The 14233-nt window shown below is 42.1% G+C and overlaps 1 protein-coding gene across 1 annotated transcript in view; it reads right to left on the reverse strand.

Moving 5' to 3' along the window:
• Positions 1-9434, reverse strand: part of lpar1 (lysophosphatidic acid receptor 1) — a 58323-nt gene extending 48889 nt beyond the window's left edge. The window contains exon 1 of the mRNA XM_050053275.1: positions 9024-9434. The gene's annotated coding sequence lies outside the window, so the exon portion shown is untranslated. The remainder of the gene's footprint in view (positions 1-9023) is intronic.
• Between the last annotated feature and the right edge of the window lie 4799 nt (positions 9435-14233).

Below are 14233 nucleotides of genomic sequence, written 5' to 3' on the forward strand. Positions count from 1 at the left end.
CCCCCGGACGCCCTGGACAGGACGTCAAAAGTGGACATGTCCGGGCAAAAGAGGACGGAAGTCTGTGAAGGTTCAGTCTGCAAATCCAGAGGGTGGACATTTGGATTCAGCCTCAGACGCCGTTTACACGTTGCCGGCTATTTTCATAAACGGACATTTCACCGTCTCCGTTTTCAAAAAGATCTTCGTTTACACTTACCCGTGTATATATACACAAGAGCATGCCAAACCTGTAGGTGGCAGTGTAACGAGAAGCTCAAGCCTTCCATGTATCCATTGTCACCATAGCAACATAGGTCGCACTTTTTACACAGGCGCAAGTTCCGGCGCATACTGTGACGTGGGCTGCCTATAACTCCGTTTACCTCCGTTTATCTCTGTTTACCTCCATTTATCTCAGTTTACATGCAAACGCGCAACCGGAGTTTTCCAAAANGCCTTCCATGTATCCATTGTCACCATAGCAACATAGGTCGCACTTTTGACACAGGCGCAAGTTCCGGTGCATACTGTGACGTTGGCTGCCTATAACTCCGTTTACCTCCATTTATCTCAGTTTACATGCAAATGCGCAACCGGAGTTTTCCAAAATCTCCACTCTGGCCGGAGTTTTTAGAAAGACTCGTTTTCAGAGGAGAAATCTCCGTTTGAGTGTAAACGAAGGGCACAAACGAAGGAAGATGTCTCCGTTTATCAAAATCACCGTGTACGTGTAAACGGCCTCTCAGTGTTGGAAATAATGGTGTTGAACACTCTTGACAAAAGTCCAGGACAACTGAAACGTTAGTGTTGCTAATAAATTGTGAAGCTGACCAAGAGCAGTGTGCAGGAATTTCTGTTCGAAGACTGGAAATTTTCAAATATAACATTCGTAGATTTTAGCTGTAGGTGGATTATTTCAACATATTGACCCAGGGAAATATATATTGAACATTTGACCAAGGGCAACAACATTGTTGAGAACATAAAACTTTTCAAAAAGTCCCCTTAATGTGTCATAATAAGAGGATGCTGTGTTGGGTAACATGGTAGCATAGCTACGCTTCCATTCGCCGTCATCATCCAACTGAACATACACTGACCACATTATGAGATAACAATGTCAAAAATGTCGACTATTCTCAACTGCAATTTTTTGTGCGTCACGCACGCATATACACACAATGGCAGCAGTGTCTGTAAACTGACGAGAACAGCTTCCTGTCAAAACCACAGTTTTATTTTTGCATTATCTGAGATGAAAATGAGGAGGCAGAGAGACGAGTGGGAGGAGGACCTTTGTACATTTATATTTTAGTGTGCGTGAGCAGAACATACAGATAGTGTCTGACGGCCAGAGCAGTCTGCAGTGCGTTATCAGAAATATACCACGGCCATCTATACAATCATTCAACAGGACGTCTTTAACAGTTAAAGAGGCTTTCTTATTGGTTGCCAAACTGGTGGTGATTTTAACACAGTTTCTCTTTCTGCCTGTGTTAAGTGGCCATGCTAAAGCCTGATGATACAATACAAGGTCTTCACCCCGGCCTTAATTTTGTAAATCCATGCAAGTCTGCATTGTCACAACCAGGTGGCACTTTGTTCACCAAAATATTCCTCCAACAAAATGTAGGTGGTCACTATCCTCACCACCTGTCTGAATGTCTCACCACTATACACACAATTAATGCAAGTATTTCACTTTTAAATGTGGGAAACCCCACTAGAAATTGGCAATATATTCCTTTCCCACTGCCAGTAGACCAGTGTTATTCTGGTGTACCACGATCAATATTACAGATTTACAGCCAGGAGGTAACATTGAGACTGAAAATCTCTTTTACAAGAGAGACCTGGCCGAAGTAGCAGCCAATGAAAACACGTTTAAAATGCAACAAATACAACATATAATCCAAAAACCCACAATAAAACAACAACTATTCAAACATACTGGCCTCAAGCACGTGTCTCTATCGTCACATTCTATATGCTGCCCTTAAATTCATCAATGGATACAATGGATGCGCCTAAAACAGGGCGAGTAAACAGTAAAAAGCATGGAGGCCATTGAAGCTGTTAAGGTGGTTGCTTCTTTTGTCGTTCTTTTTCATATCTGTTACTTCATCACTCTCTCTTTCAAAGGTGGTGCCGACTAATTTGGAGCAATGTTTGAACACTGCTTGGACGGGGAAACACATGGAATTTTGTGGTGGTCACTGTATACACCATTAAAAGGGCAGGAATTTGCATGTCCATCTGGATGTTGTATATCCATCCCTGCAGACCGAAGCCATTCAGAGCTAGAGCCGATAAATACCCATGATTATTGCAGAGTCATTTGTCCCAGAAGTGAATACTGATTGTAACCTTTCACATTAAATACAAAAGCCAGATGTTAGTGGGTTTTTTGTCCAGTGGGAAAGGGGCTTTAGACAGCAGTCACATTAAAGGCAATTTTAGGAGTGGAGGCCACTACTTTTCAGTTTATTTAGTTGAATTAAAATAAGTCAAGTTCTCAGCAGCAGCTGTTCAATTCCTTGCATCAATCTGCCATTTCCTCTTCTGTCCAACCAAAAGAGAGCAAGTGTGTACCTTCCAAACAAAAATGAAACCAGCCTCACAGTCGTTGCTGGTGATCACACAGGCATTTTTGCATATCACAGAATATGATGTTTTTATCATGATAAAAACAAAAATTACCGAGCACAAGTGGGACGGTTGAAGCTTGAGGTAGGTTTTTACCTTTTTTTCACTGCAGCGGATGGACTGACCATTGTGTGGTTTTTTTTATATACTTTATGCTTATACTTTATACGTTACGCTTACAAGTCCCATGTCACTGCAAACCAAAAGCATGATCGAGACCGACTCACTGTGGCGTGTCATGCTTTAAAGATGTGATCGACCACTAAATCATGATAAGCCGTTGAAGAAGAAGAAGTGGTCTGACCACAAACTCACACATGAGCTGGAAAGGAAACTGAAGCAGAAACATTTGCATCCTTCTTCAGAATTCCCACAGAAATGGCGCTGAGAAGCTCCACAAACAAACATGTATACAAATGTGAATGCAAAGAGCACTTAGGAGATAATGCTGGTGATAAAACTAAGCTTTGTACCAACTCTTGCTCGAATCATTTCCCTGCTCACATGCACTTGAAGGAGATTTCTTTCCTCCACAGTGGCTCACAAAATGCGACTGTGTTACCTGCATGAATGTGGAAACAATCTGGACCTTGGGAGTAAGAATGGGTGGAATGCAGGTCCTTAGACGAGGGGGAGGAGGAATCGTGCCTACAGTAATCACAACACAGATGTTTCAAGGACCCTTTCTCTTGACCGATGTCGGAGCTCACGCAGGGAAACATAAAGCAGTCATCTTCGGGGGAGACGATAGGTCCTTGCGGTGGGAGTTTTGTTTAGTTTGCACAAGGAGGTCAGAAGTCAGAAGCATCAGCTTATCCCTGATGCATTTCAGCATTTCACAAGTTGTGGAATAACTCTGGGATGAGTTTATTTTTGTAATCCTGTCAGATCTATCAACCAGAACTTTGAGGATTAATAGCCTGCACCTCTTCCCTGGTTACTGAGGAAACCACAGAGCTCCTGAGAACTATGCTGACCTCGTATTTGGAGTGCTGGTGTGTGTGATTATCCACTGAGAAGTCTTAAGATACATGAAAATGAGGATGGCCAATACAATAATACATATTTGCTAAATATTTAATCACTATAAACAGATATTTGAATACATATACACCACTGAACACTGTCGGTATGGTACCTTTGGAACCTATTTGGAACCAAAAGTAACCCTTCAGACAACCCGCTAACACGTAAGACCCTAGCGTTTCCACAAACAGTACTCTTAAATGTGGGCGGGGTTGTCACTCACTGCTCCATCAAGCACCAGCTGTATTTCCTTATCACTGGTGACCTACACCTCGTTTATCATCCACAGAACGAGGTTGCATGCCGACATTTTCAGAACAAAATAGAACAGGCTGCAGTGAGAGTCTCTCTCCATGGGATATTTATTATTTATTTGTGCATTTAGGGGGCGATCACACAGAAATGAGACGCTAGAGACGCGGACGCTTCAAAGACGCTTGAAACGCTGGAAGTGCTTATTCAATGCGCGCTAGCTACTGGCGTCTGATGCTCATAAAGTTGAAAATATTTTAACTTTTCAGTGTCTACGCACGTCTAAAAAGAAGCGTCTACAAAAACGCGCGTCTAAAAAGATGCTGGGAAAAACGCCCATCTAAAAAGACGCTTGAACGCCGGTCAGATGCGCCGTATCACGGGAAAACAATGGTTTTACTGGCGTCGCGGTTCTAGCGTTTCATCTCCGTTCCAGTGTTGCTGGAGCCCACAGGAACGACGCTCAGCGATGCATTTTTTTTCTCCTAGCGAGTCTAAATTGATATATATTTTAAATGCTTGAGGATCCACTTATTACTAAAAGTGTATGTCATCCAAGAGAGACAATAAAAACTAAAGTAATGGTAAAAGTTGTCACAGTGAAATTTAAGGTGTGTTGATGGATTCACATCGTCAACTCATGCACTGGGTAACATTACAAGTTAATGTCCCACCTTAAAAGTTGCCGGCAGCTGACCCAGTGAATTAAATTTTTTCTTTCTCAGACTCCAGCTGCTGCAAGAGGCCATAACAGTAGTTAAATGAGCTTCAACACCAGCCACAACTCGTCCTCTATTGACCAATCAGACTGCAGTGTTCACAGCTCCACCTTTTAGTACCAGATCTGTGTGCTAGGTACCCCAACAGATGGGGACCAAAAAACAGGGCAAGAAACAGGGCTATGAGGCGCAAAGCATCCATCATTGTTTAATGACAATTTAGCTTTTAACTAACTTTTGTCTGCATTCATATTCAGATATATGCTTAAACAGATAAGCTGAACCCCAGAGGCTTATTATCGTCCAACCAGTTGTCAATGGTTTCTGAGACTGTGAAGTGTTTTGGAAAGTTTGACTGTTATCTCATGCTGTATGTGACACAAAATAAAGTTCAGTAAATCTAACAAAAGCTCAACCATTCTGCTTTTAAAAAAACATTATCTCTTGCAGATTGCTCTGTATGCAAAGGCTGTCACAGGGAGGCAACATTTTTATTTGCTATCTCAACACAGCTCCAAACTGTTATTCTGTCTCAGTGTCTTCCTGTCTTCTCCTGTCATCTTATCTCCTCATGTCACAACCCACTGCAGCAGCTGTGCTTGTGCCAAAATGCTGGAGAATATGCATCATAATATATCATATGTATACGACTAAGATATGGGTAAAAAGGTCAGGTTTTTGTTTTCAAGGAAAGGAAGCTATTTTATCATATGAGTCACATCCTATCCATCTAAAAGAGTGTGATGACCCTAAACTGTCTTGAATCACTAAAGCTTATCATCTCTTTTGTTTTTTAAATTGTCCAGTTCCACATTTGCAAGAGTGTTGTCAGCATATTGGTAAGAGTGACTAAATTAAGATCTATAAGCAGCAAAGCTGGCCTTGGTTCAATAAACCATAGGTCAGGACACCAAGTGGGCTGCAGCCCTGTTTCTGAGGAATTTCGCAATAACAAGTAATAATTCTTCATGTCCAAAGTGGAAAAGGTTAAATGTCTTTTTTTTCACCCAAGGCTGAACATGAAAAAGACCCTATGCTTTAGTTATCATATCCCACTTCTGTCTCAACATGCAAGAGATTTCTCAAAGCATCATACCATAAGATGAAATTGTTCAAAAGTTCCCATATGTCAACCAGGGGAAAAACAGTTTACTGTAACATATTAAGTCAACAAATGCAAAATATTATTCTGAGAATGTGGATTCCGTAAATAAAACACCTTGAAAGCTACAGACCTAATCTATCCACAGAAGTGTAAATGGTCCTCACACTCCAATTTACCATCAAAGACCCCCTGAGGTTTGTGGCAGTGGGTGGGAGGTAAACAGTGTTCTCACCGTCTCTTGTGAATTCACAAATAAACACACACACACACACCATTTTAGCGTCAGATCAGTATTAATTGGGTAGCATCAAAAGGGCACGGACACCTAGCACGCAGGGAGTATATGACTGTTTTTCACTGTAGACCTTTACAAGTGGCTAAAAAAAAGATGAATTGCAAACTTTAACCCTTTTCAAACAGGAGTTGTGCAAATTTGCAGGAAAGCCCAATCAGTCTTTTTTCAGCATTGGCAGTATAAAAGCAAAATCAGGGAGTGCGGCAAAATGTCGCCTGCCTACTTTTGTTTATACAGAATGTGCCTTTTTCGGGGCAATGGGGGGCGTGAGCAAGTAACAAAACGTGTAGCTCAGTGTGTGACGTAAACAGTGACGTGGGAGGGAAGTCGCGGCTGGTCAGTCCTTCGGCGATTCTCTCATAAGTCGGCCGTTCTTCACCGTCCCCGTCATCTGACGGTTAATGGCCTTTTTGTCTGCGAGGGCAAGGAGGGCGCGCAATTCCTTGTCTCCCCAGTTGCTCATCTTTACAGTGTCTGTCAGGTTTGTATTTCCCTCTTGCTACTAGCTGCTCCCTAATTCCTGCTATCAGCTGTTTCCTGTTTATCCACCGCCAGTGGGTCGCACGTGCGGCATCATCAACAGCCCCTCCCGTGGCGGAAGGCTGCCTCATTCTTTATAAACCAAAAAGCTTCTGTCAATATGACTACCCTACGAGGCGGAAAATCGGGCACCTCGGATCAACTCGCGTGTGTGTTTAAACGCTCGCAGCTTGCCGGCAAAACGGCCCAACATTCGCCGAAAATCTGGCAGTGTAAAAGGGGCTTTTATTTCTTGGGTTCATGTGGAAATGTGGGTGAGAGAAAAGCCATTGGATCGCCAATATATGGAGATAATGAACATCCATGAAAAATCAAGGTGATTTGCCCTTTTGTATTTATTTTCTACTTTCAGGGACGATAATTTGCATAAAGGCGTCAATAATTGTCTCAATAGTGGCACTAAATGAAAGCTCATATAATGACCCAAATGGACAGAGCCACCAGTTCCCTCTTCACTGCTGTCTTTGACACTAACTCTAGTCAAGCCAAGTCAAATCATGTCAACAACAACAAACAACAAAGAGAACAAAGAGAACAGAAGAAAACAATGAACATAATAGAGAACAAACTGCAGCACAACAAAGATGAAGGCAAATCAAGCTATTAAAACCAATCATACCCCAACAAGAGGATGTGGGTCTTTAGCAGCACCTTCAAGGCTTCTGTTGGGTTTCTGTAATGCTATGAAAGGAGGGTGTAGAGAGACCGATGGAAACTTCCTGAGCCACCTGTTTGCCCAATCTCAGATCATCTGTGGAACATTTAAGTGCTCAGTTCTTATCTCTCCTTTGATGTGAGTTTAAGTACAAATGCATTTTTTTCAGCCTGAGGGTTTAAATGAAGGAAACTCAAGAGGGTAGAACAATTAGAAAATGCTTGCCTGGTGATGGCACTCGAGGGAAAGGTCAAGAAGTTACCAAAAGTGTTCAAATTCGACCTCTGAAGGTGACAAATGCACACAAATTCCATAGCAACTGGGACATTAGTTTTATTCTAAGAGACTTAAAAGTAAAAAGTCCAACCTGACCTGCTGTCAATGAAACTTCAAGAGGCTCCAGAGAGATTAGGAATTCCCCTCTAGGGACACAAATGCCAAGTTGCACAGCAGTCTGGCCAGAAGTCATTGAGATATTCTGCTTCGCACAAAAATGTTGGACAGCTTCATCAACCAGCACTTGTCGGGCAGAAAAAAAAGTGTTTAAGATGCCCTTCTTTAGAGTAAACTTTTGCAGCCTCTGAACTGACTCAGTGAGCATGACACACGTTCATTACCGCCTTGAACTTTGTGGTTAATGCGTATTCCTGTAAATGCTAAACATTACCAATAATCCTTTTTATGCGCACCTTTGATTTGAATGAAAAACCAAAGCTATTCGCATGAGTTATCATGTCATCAGAACAACAGGAAGCACCTGGCCAAACCTGATCTAGATGCAGGAATGATCATTAATATGGTGTGTTCTGTGTAGCTTAAAAGACACAACAAATGATGTCTTTATATTTGTGTCACAGCAGGACAAGTAGTAACAATCACAGGCACCCTGCTGCATACTTTATCTCCATCCTTGCTGCAGGTGATGGAGGTTAACATTCTGTCTGCCTGTGAATCATCTAGCATTTCTGATCTTGTTCTGGCAGCTGCAGGACCAAACCACATCACGAGTTTTGCCAGTCTCCCATCTCTAACAGAGTTCAGCGAGACACTAAGTTAGTTCATGGAAGTGTTGTATTTGAAGGCTTGAGTCCAGGGCACAGCACGGTGTGTTGACTCCTGCCGGTAGTAGACAGCATCAAGGCGCATACTTTGGGAGGATGCCAACACCGCAAGAAGCGTTTGGGGACTATTAGTCTGCTGCTGGCCTCGTCAGCATGTTTAGCAGTTACACCTATAAGTGCTGACACTAATATAAGTATTAAGTATGACAGCTGATTATGGATAACTTGTTTTTTGTTTTGTTTAGGAAGGGGGTTACATTTGGGGGTGAGAAAGGAAGAGGTCCCATGAAGAAAACAAAAAATTCCAAACACATTCTCTGACTGCACATCAGCGTGGAAAATCAAGACAGATGTCAAACTTTTTTACTCCCAGACCCAACGCCCGCTTGTGTTTTTTTTCCGTTCACTCCCTTCCACAAATATTGTTCCAATCCCAGTGTTTGATAAAGAGCCCAGCTCTGGCGCAACAAGTCCTTCATTCCAGCCGCGTCCCCGTTCTCGACCCCTGTGTGCGCACAGCTCCCCATATCGAAATAACGGTGCGCACAGCGGATTCAGGCATCTGCTAATGCCATCAAAGGCTTTATCTCAACCGAACGCTTTCCAGCCGCGTCTACGTGGCAGGTATACTTTGATTATGTAAAGATGCCCACATCCGTGCGTGCATTTAAGACGCGCGTAAGTGCGCTTTGGAGTAGAACTTTTTTTAAAAATAAGGATTCATGCAATAAGAAATACTTACTGTGTTTTCTTTCCAATGAAAGCAGTAGGTGGGTAGCTTACTCCCTGACTGGTTCCTGGATGTCCAACTCAAGTTTGATTCGAGGTGCCTGAAATCCCTCCAACAGAAAACTCCTAGAGACTCAGCCTGCGCAACTCTTGTGTCAAAGTCGCAGCGGTGTAATAAAAGATTCCAAATCCAAAATACAACCAGGTAACCCTTTCATTTTATGTCCGTGCAGAAAAGCAACACCTCCTCCGATGCTTTATTGTTTTTTATTCTCTCCACCAGCAGCGTGTCCGTGTTTGTGAAGTTGCTCAATTGATTCGTCTCCAGATGAAGTCGCCTTGATGCTCTCTGCTGCGTCTCCGTGCCTCTCTGCGCTGGCGCGGCGGCTCCGCCAAGCTCTCCCTCTCTTTCTCTGACCGACCGACTGCCACACACACTCTGCAGGAGAGGACCTTTGTCTGCACATGACGTCACTCACACACACACATTCACACACAGACGCACACTCACTGCAAAGAATGCATTTGAATAAAGAGTGGCAGTGACATTTGCGCACGTTATTTGCTTTTTTAAAAGGTGTCACAGCATTTCACTGCAAATAAATAAAAGTGAAGAGTTTTCTTTAAACTGGTGGATTTTTAATCTTAAAACACAGAAAACAGGTGAAACTTTAGTACAAACAAGTGCATTTAATTAATCTAATTCGCATTCTTCCCACTTATCTACTGAAAGACTGATATTTCATGATGTAAACGTCCTGTTACTGAAGACATTTCTTGTAGTGTTCGCAGTTGAGAGTTGTTCTTTTTCCCTCAGAGCCTAATTGGAAACACATTTTTTTTCAGTAACTTGTTAGGAAAGAGACAGGAAAGGAGAGAGGGGTGGAGTGAAGGGGAGCGAAAAAAAAGAGAGCGTGAGACTGACACTCAGGGACTCAAAGACATATTGTATTCCTTACCAATTAACCCTCCACATAGTACATTGGAAATATTTCCTCCTGTCTGCCGGTGCCGGTGTCCAAGTGAAGTGAAAACCTTTTTTTCATACGGGGTTCTCAGGTTATGAGAAAGTATTTGGTGAAGGGACAGTTATGTCTGCCAACTTTACACCATCTGTGAACACTTAGTGAGGTGTTTGTAGTAAACCAACCGCCGCCGCTGTGGAATGAAATGAAGTGTAAAAGCCATGGTGCATCGAACAATAGGACATTTGCTCATTTGTCCCATTAAGTCGAATATGTCACTTAAATTGAATGTTATTTAAGCACATCAGTGCCATATCCTCAAAGTACACCATCACTCAGACGAAAATTAAGGACAGGCTCCACAAGCAGGCTCTGTTTATCACCAATATTAGCCCCAAAAAAGGCATGATCGAACATAAATGGAGGGTCTGGCCCAACTGTTTAAAGTTTTTTCCCCATGTAGAACTATTGCAGGTATTTTGATTGTTGTTTTTTGCCAAAGTCATTTTTAAGTAGCTCTGGGATTTGCTTCTTTTCTCTTATTGCAGTGCAACACTGAATATAGGCCTTTTAAGTGTGGGTCAGACAAAACAAGACATTTTTGGCATTACCTTGGGGTTTAGGAAGCTGTGGCATTAAAAAAAAACTGGCATGTTACAGACCAAATTATAAACTGATTAAACAAATATTTTGTGGTAAATTGGCTGCAGCCCTAATCCAGCGTAGAGTGTTACAGTGGAAGAATTAAGCATCTTGGACGCCTCATGATGGATTTATACTTGCAGAGCTTACACCGTAGCCTTTGCTGTTGTGAGCATTTATACTTGTGCGGTGGTGTGTCTGTGTCACTCTGCAGTTACACCCCCAAAACACTAGTCAGCGATGGGTTTTCTGTGAAGTGCTGTGAAGTTGAGTTGATTCAAAACCCATCCAAAACACACATTAAACACACATTAAACATGGCTTAATAGAGACAGTTTCAAACACAAGTACACAAATCAGCTTCACTATAACTCACAGCATTCACAGACAAACACTTGTCTTTATCTGGACACATTTTCCCCACAAATACAACATGCTAGCACGAGCCTATGGCATTTTACATTGTATAAATTAGCTTAATGGCTAGCAGACTTTTCCTCTACTCATATGAAGCCAGGGACAACAGCAACATTTCACAAAGGTGACGTTACAAAATTCAGCTCCATTACAACTCACAAGGTTCACTGACAAAACCACTGTCTTATACTAAACATGTTTTCCAAACAAATATAACATGCCAACGTTATTAGCACTAGCCTATGGCATTTTACATTGTATAAATTAGCTTAGTGGCTAGCAGACTTTTCCTCAACTCATATAAAACCAGGGACAACAGCAACATTTAACAAAGGTAACGGTACATAATTTGGCTCCATTACAACTCACAAGGTTCACCAACAAAACAACTGTCTCTACTAAACATGTTTTCCAAACAAATATAACAAGCTAACGTTATTAGCACAGGCCAACGGCATTTTACATTATATAAATCAGCCTAGTGACCAGCAGAGATTTCCTGAAGCCAGAATAAATCACAAACAAGACATAAAATGCTATTTTTGTGGAGGCTTCATTGTCTTCACAATTTATTGTTTCTTATATGTGAAATTAAAGTAAATAAAAGTTTTGTTTCCACTGAGGGAAATGGTTTCAGCTTACAAAAATGACAGGAGGTCTGCGTCGCCACGATGTGTAGTTACATTTCTGGGGAGGTGCACTTCAGGATATGACAAAGGGGACAGCATAGGTTTTTTGCCTATGCAAAAAGTTTCCATTTTTGACTGTTATAACAGTCCAGTCACCAGAGAAAATGTTGGCATTGTACTTTTTGTCAAGTTTCATTGCATTTCAGGTCAAGACATAGCTACTTTTTAGTGCCAGCAAACTCAAGTATTTTAAGCCAAAACATGATTTTTCCTAACAACCACCAATTGGTTTAGCAGTAAATAAGGTTTAGTTAGATTTAGGCACAAAAACAACCTAGTTAACGTTGGGGAAAGATCACTCACTGTTGGTCAAACACGGGTTCCAAACAGTGCTCGCAGGCTTTGTGGGCCCAGCCATCCACCTCATCCTCCTCCATAACAGGTTTTATCAACCTCCGCTCCTGACAGACAGCAGTCATAAAAGGTTCTTGTCAGGGAAACATGAGCAAAGGTTGTTTTAGGCGCTTAGGAACGATCAATGCTGTCATTGTTCTCGTGAGGACAGTCTCCAAAGACAGTAAACTATGATTGGTCTGTGATCATAATCTGACATGTCTCTTGGTCAAGTGACAGCAGGAATGTAAAGCATAAATGATTATAAAGTAACCATGACAAAATACTTAATGTCAATGTCTGATGGAAATTTAAAATCTCTCACATCGCTGTGACCACCACAAGATCCAGCCTGACTTCAGTATTTGGTTTCCCTGCCACCCACATGTGGTTCTTCTTTGCCTTTTAAAGCACAGAGCAAAGCACAGTAATGTGGAGAAAGAGAAGGAAAAACAGAAAATACAAAATTACTTAGAAAGACATGTTGTATACAGTCACTTGTAGAGTCTGGCAAAGGCTACCCGAGGATGGGAAAGGATCGAGTGGAACCACATAGAACCCAGCAGTGGGGAAATCTGTTTGCTTTGAGTGATTTCTCAAAATACTTGCATGACCACTGTGCTGTATTTGTGCTCTTGTTGCGATAGAAGCTCCTCTATTTCACACAAGTCTAACAGACCAAATTTAAACCGTGGTGTCCCACAATGGAAAGCAAACATCTACCAGTTGGCCAAAGGAGAATCCTACCTACTGTACAAGGGGGAGACTCAGGCGTGCATGGCTGCAGGCAGATGTGTACTTGTTTGCTTAGATGCTGTTTGCTGTATATGTGATGATCTGATTTAAAGATGGACTATTTACTCTGCAACTTTAATAAAAACATAACTTTGAGCAAGATAAAACCGGTTGTCAGGCATGCCAACTTTTCATATTAGAAGCTTTATGATGTAGTCATCCAAATTTAAGTACTTCTTCTCATGTTATTATGAGGCACAAGCATGTTACATGCAGAAATACTTTGACATACCACTCCTAGAAAAGGGTTCTTACTGATGGCTTAAGGTTCTCCCCTGAACCATGTGTTTGTGAAGAACCCTTTTTTTCAAGAAAAGGTATTTCAACAGTTCTTTGTAAGGCTAAGAGTTTCATTAAAAACCCTTTTCAACCACAGAACTCTTTTGTAAAGAAAGGGTTCCTCAAGGGTTCCTTGTAAAGCTGAAAACACACTGGCACTGCTGCAGTGCGTCATGTGCCAAACATCATGTGCCACCCCTATCACACTGGACGTGTTGCGCTGCAGCTCGTCAACAGACGACCACACAAAGTTATCACTACTTTACTGAAAGATCTGTACCTCTTCCACATTTGCATTACCTTAAAATCATGTATGGACATCTCCTAATTAAAGTTGATTTCACACCTGAAGAGCCCATCTCTGAGCTACAACTCGCCAGGAAATGTCTTTTTGGCCATTGTCTTGATAATAGGATTGTGGGTCGTTTACCTCTGGATATTTCTCAACCTCAACAACGAGTCTCTCCTCATCCATTCTTTGTCACACACAAGACAAAGCAACAGCAAGAGTTCTCTTTGCATCAATGGTGAGGAGAGGAGTCGAGCTGCCATAGGAGTAGAGAAAAATAACTGCTATGGGAGCTGCTGTGTACAAGCAGAGAGCATGGGGGAAAAATGCATCTCGTTCCGGCAGCGTCAAAGGTGGAAACAGGACAGTGACGTAAATGGCCATGGGGTGGCGCCTCTAAGAGCGCCAATGCATGCTTTGCTGCTGCCAGCGTGGGGTTGTACATGGAAAATAATAGGGGTGTATTTCTTGACGCATGTGTTTGCTGCCGGTGTGTTTTGGCCTTAAGATTAAGTGTTTCATTAAGAGCCCTTTTATCCAAACAGAACCTTTTGGGGAAAGGAGTTCCTCAGGGATTGTTGAAAGCACGGGTATTCAAAGATCCTCACCCCCCATCTGTTGAAATGTTTACCCATGTTTGAAATGGTATTTTTGGTTGGGTTTTAGATGAACTTCTTAAAAAATAAAATGGTTTCTCAGTAGAGCCCTTTTGGGTGAGTCCTTGTTAACACCCTTAGAAGGTGAAAGGTTCTGGTTGAAACCACCAGAGAGGCTTCTGGGTGGAACCATTACACCATAAAGGGGTTCTCTGTAA

This window comes from Epinephelus moara, chromosome 9 (genome assembly GCF_006386435.1).
Source record: "Epinephelus moara isolate mb chromosome 9, YSFRI_EMoa_1.0, whole genome shotgun sequence".
In the NCBI taxonomy this organism is placed as follows: Eukaryota; Metazoa; Chordata; class Actinopteri; order Perciformes; family Serranidae; genus Epinephelus; species Epinephelus moara.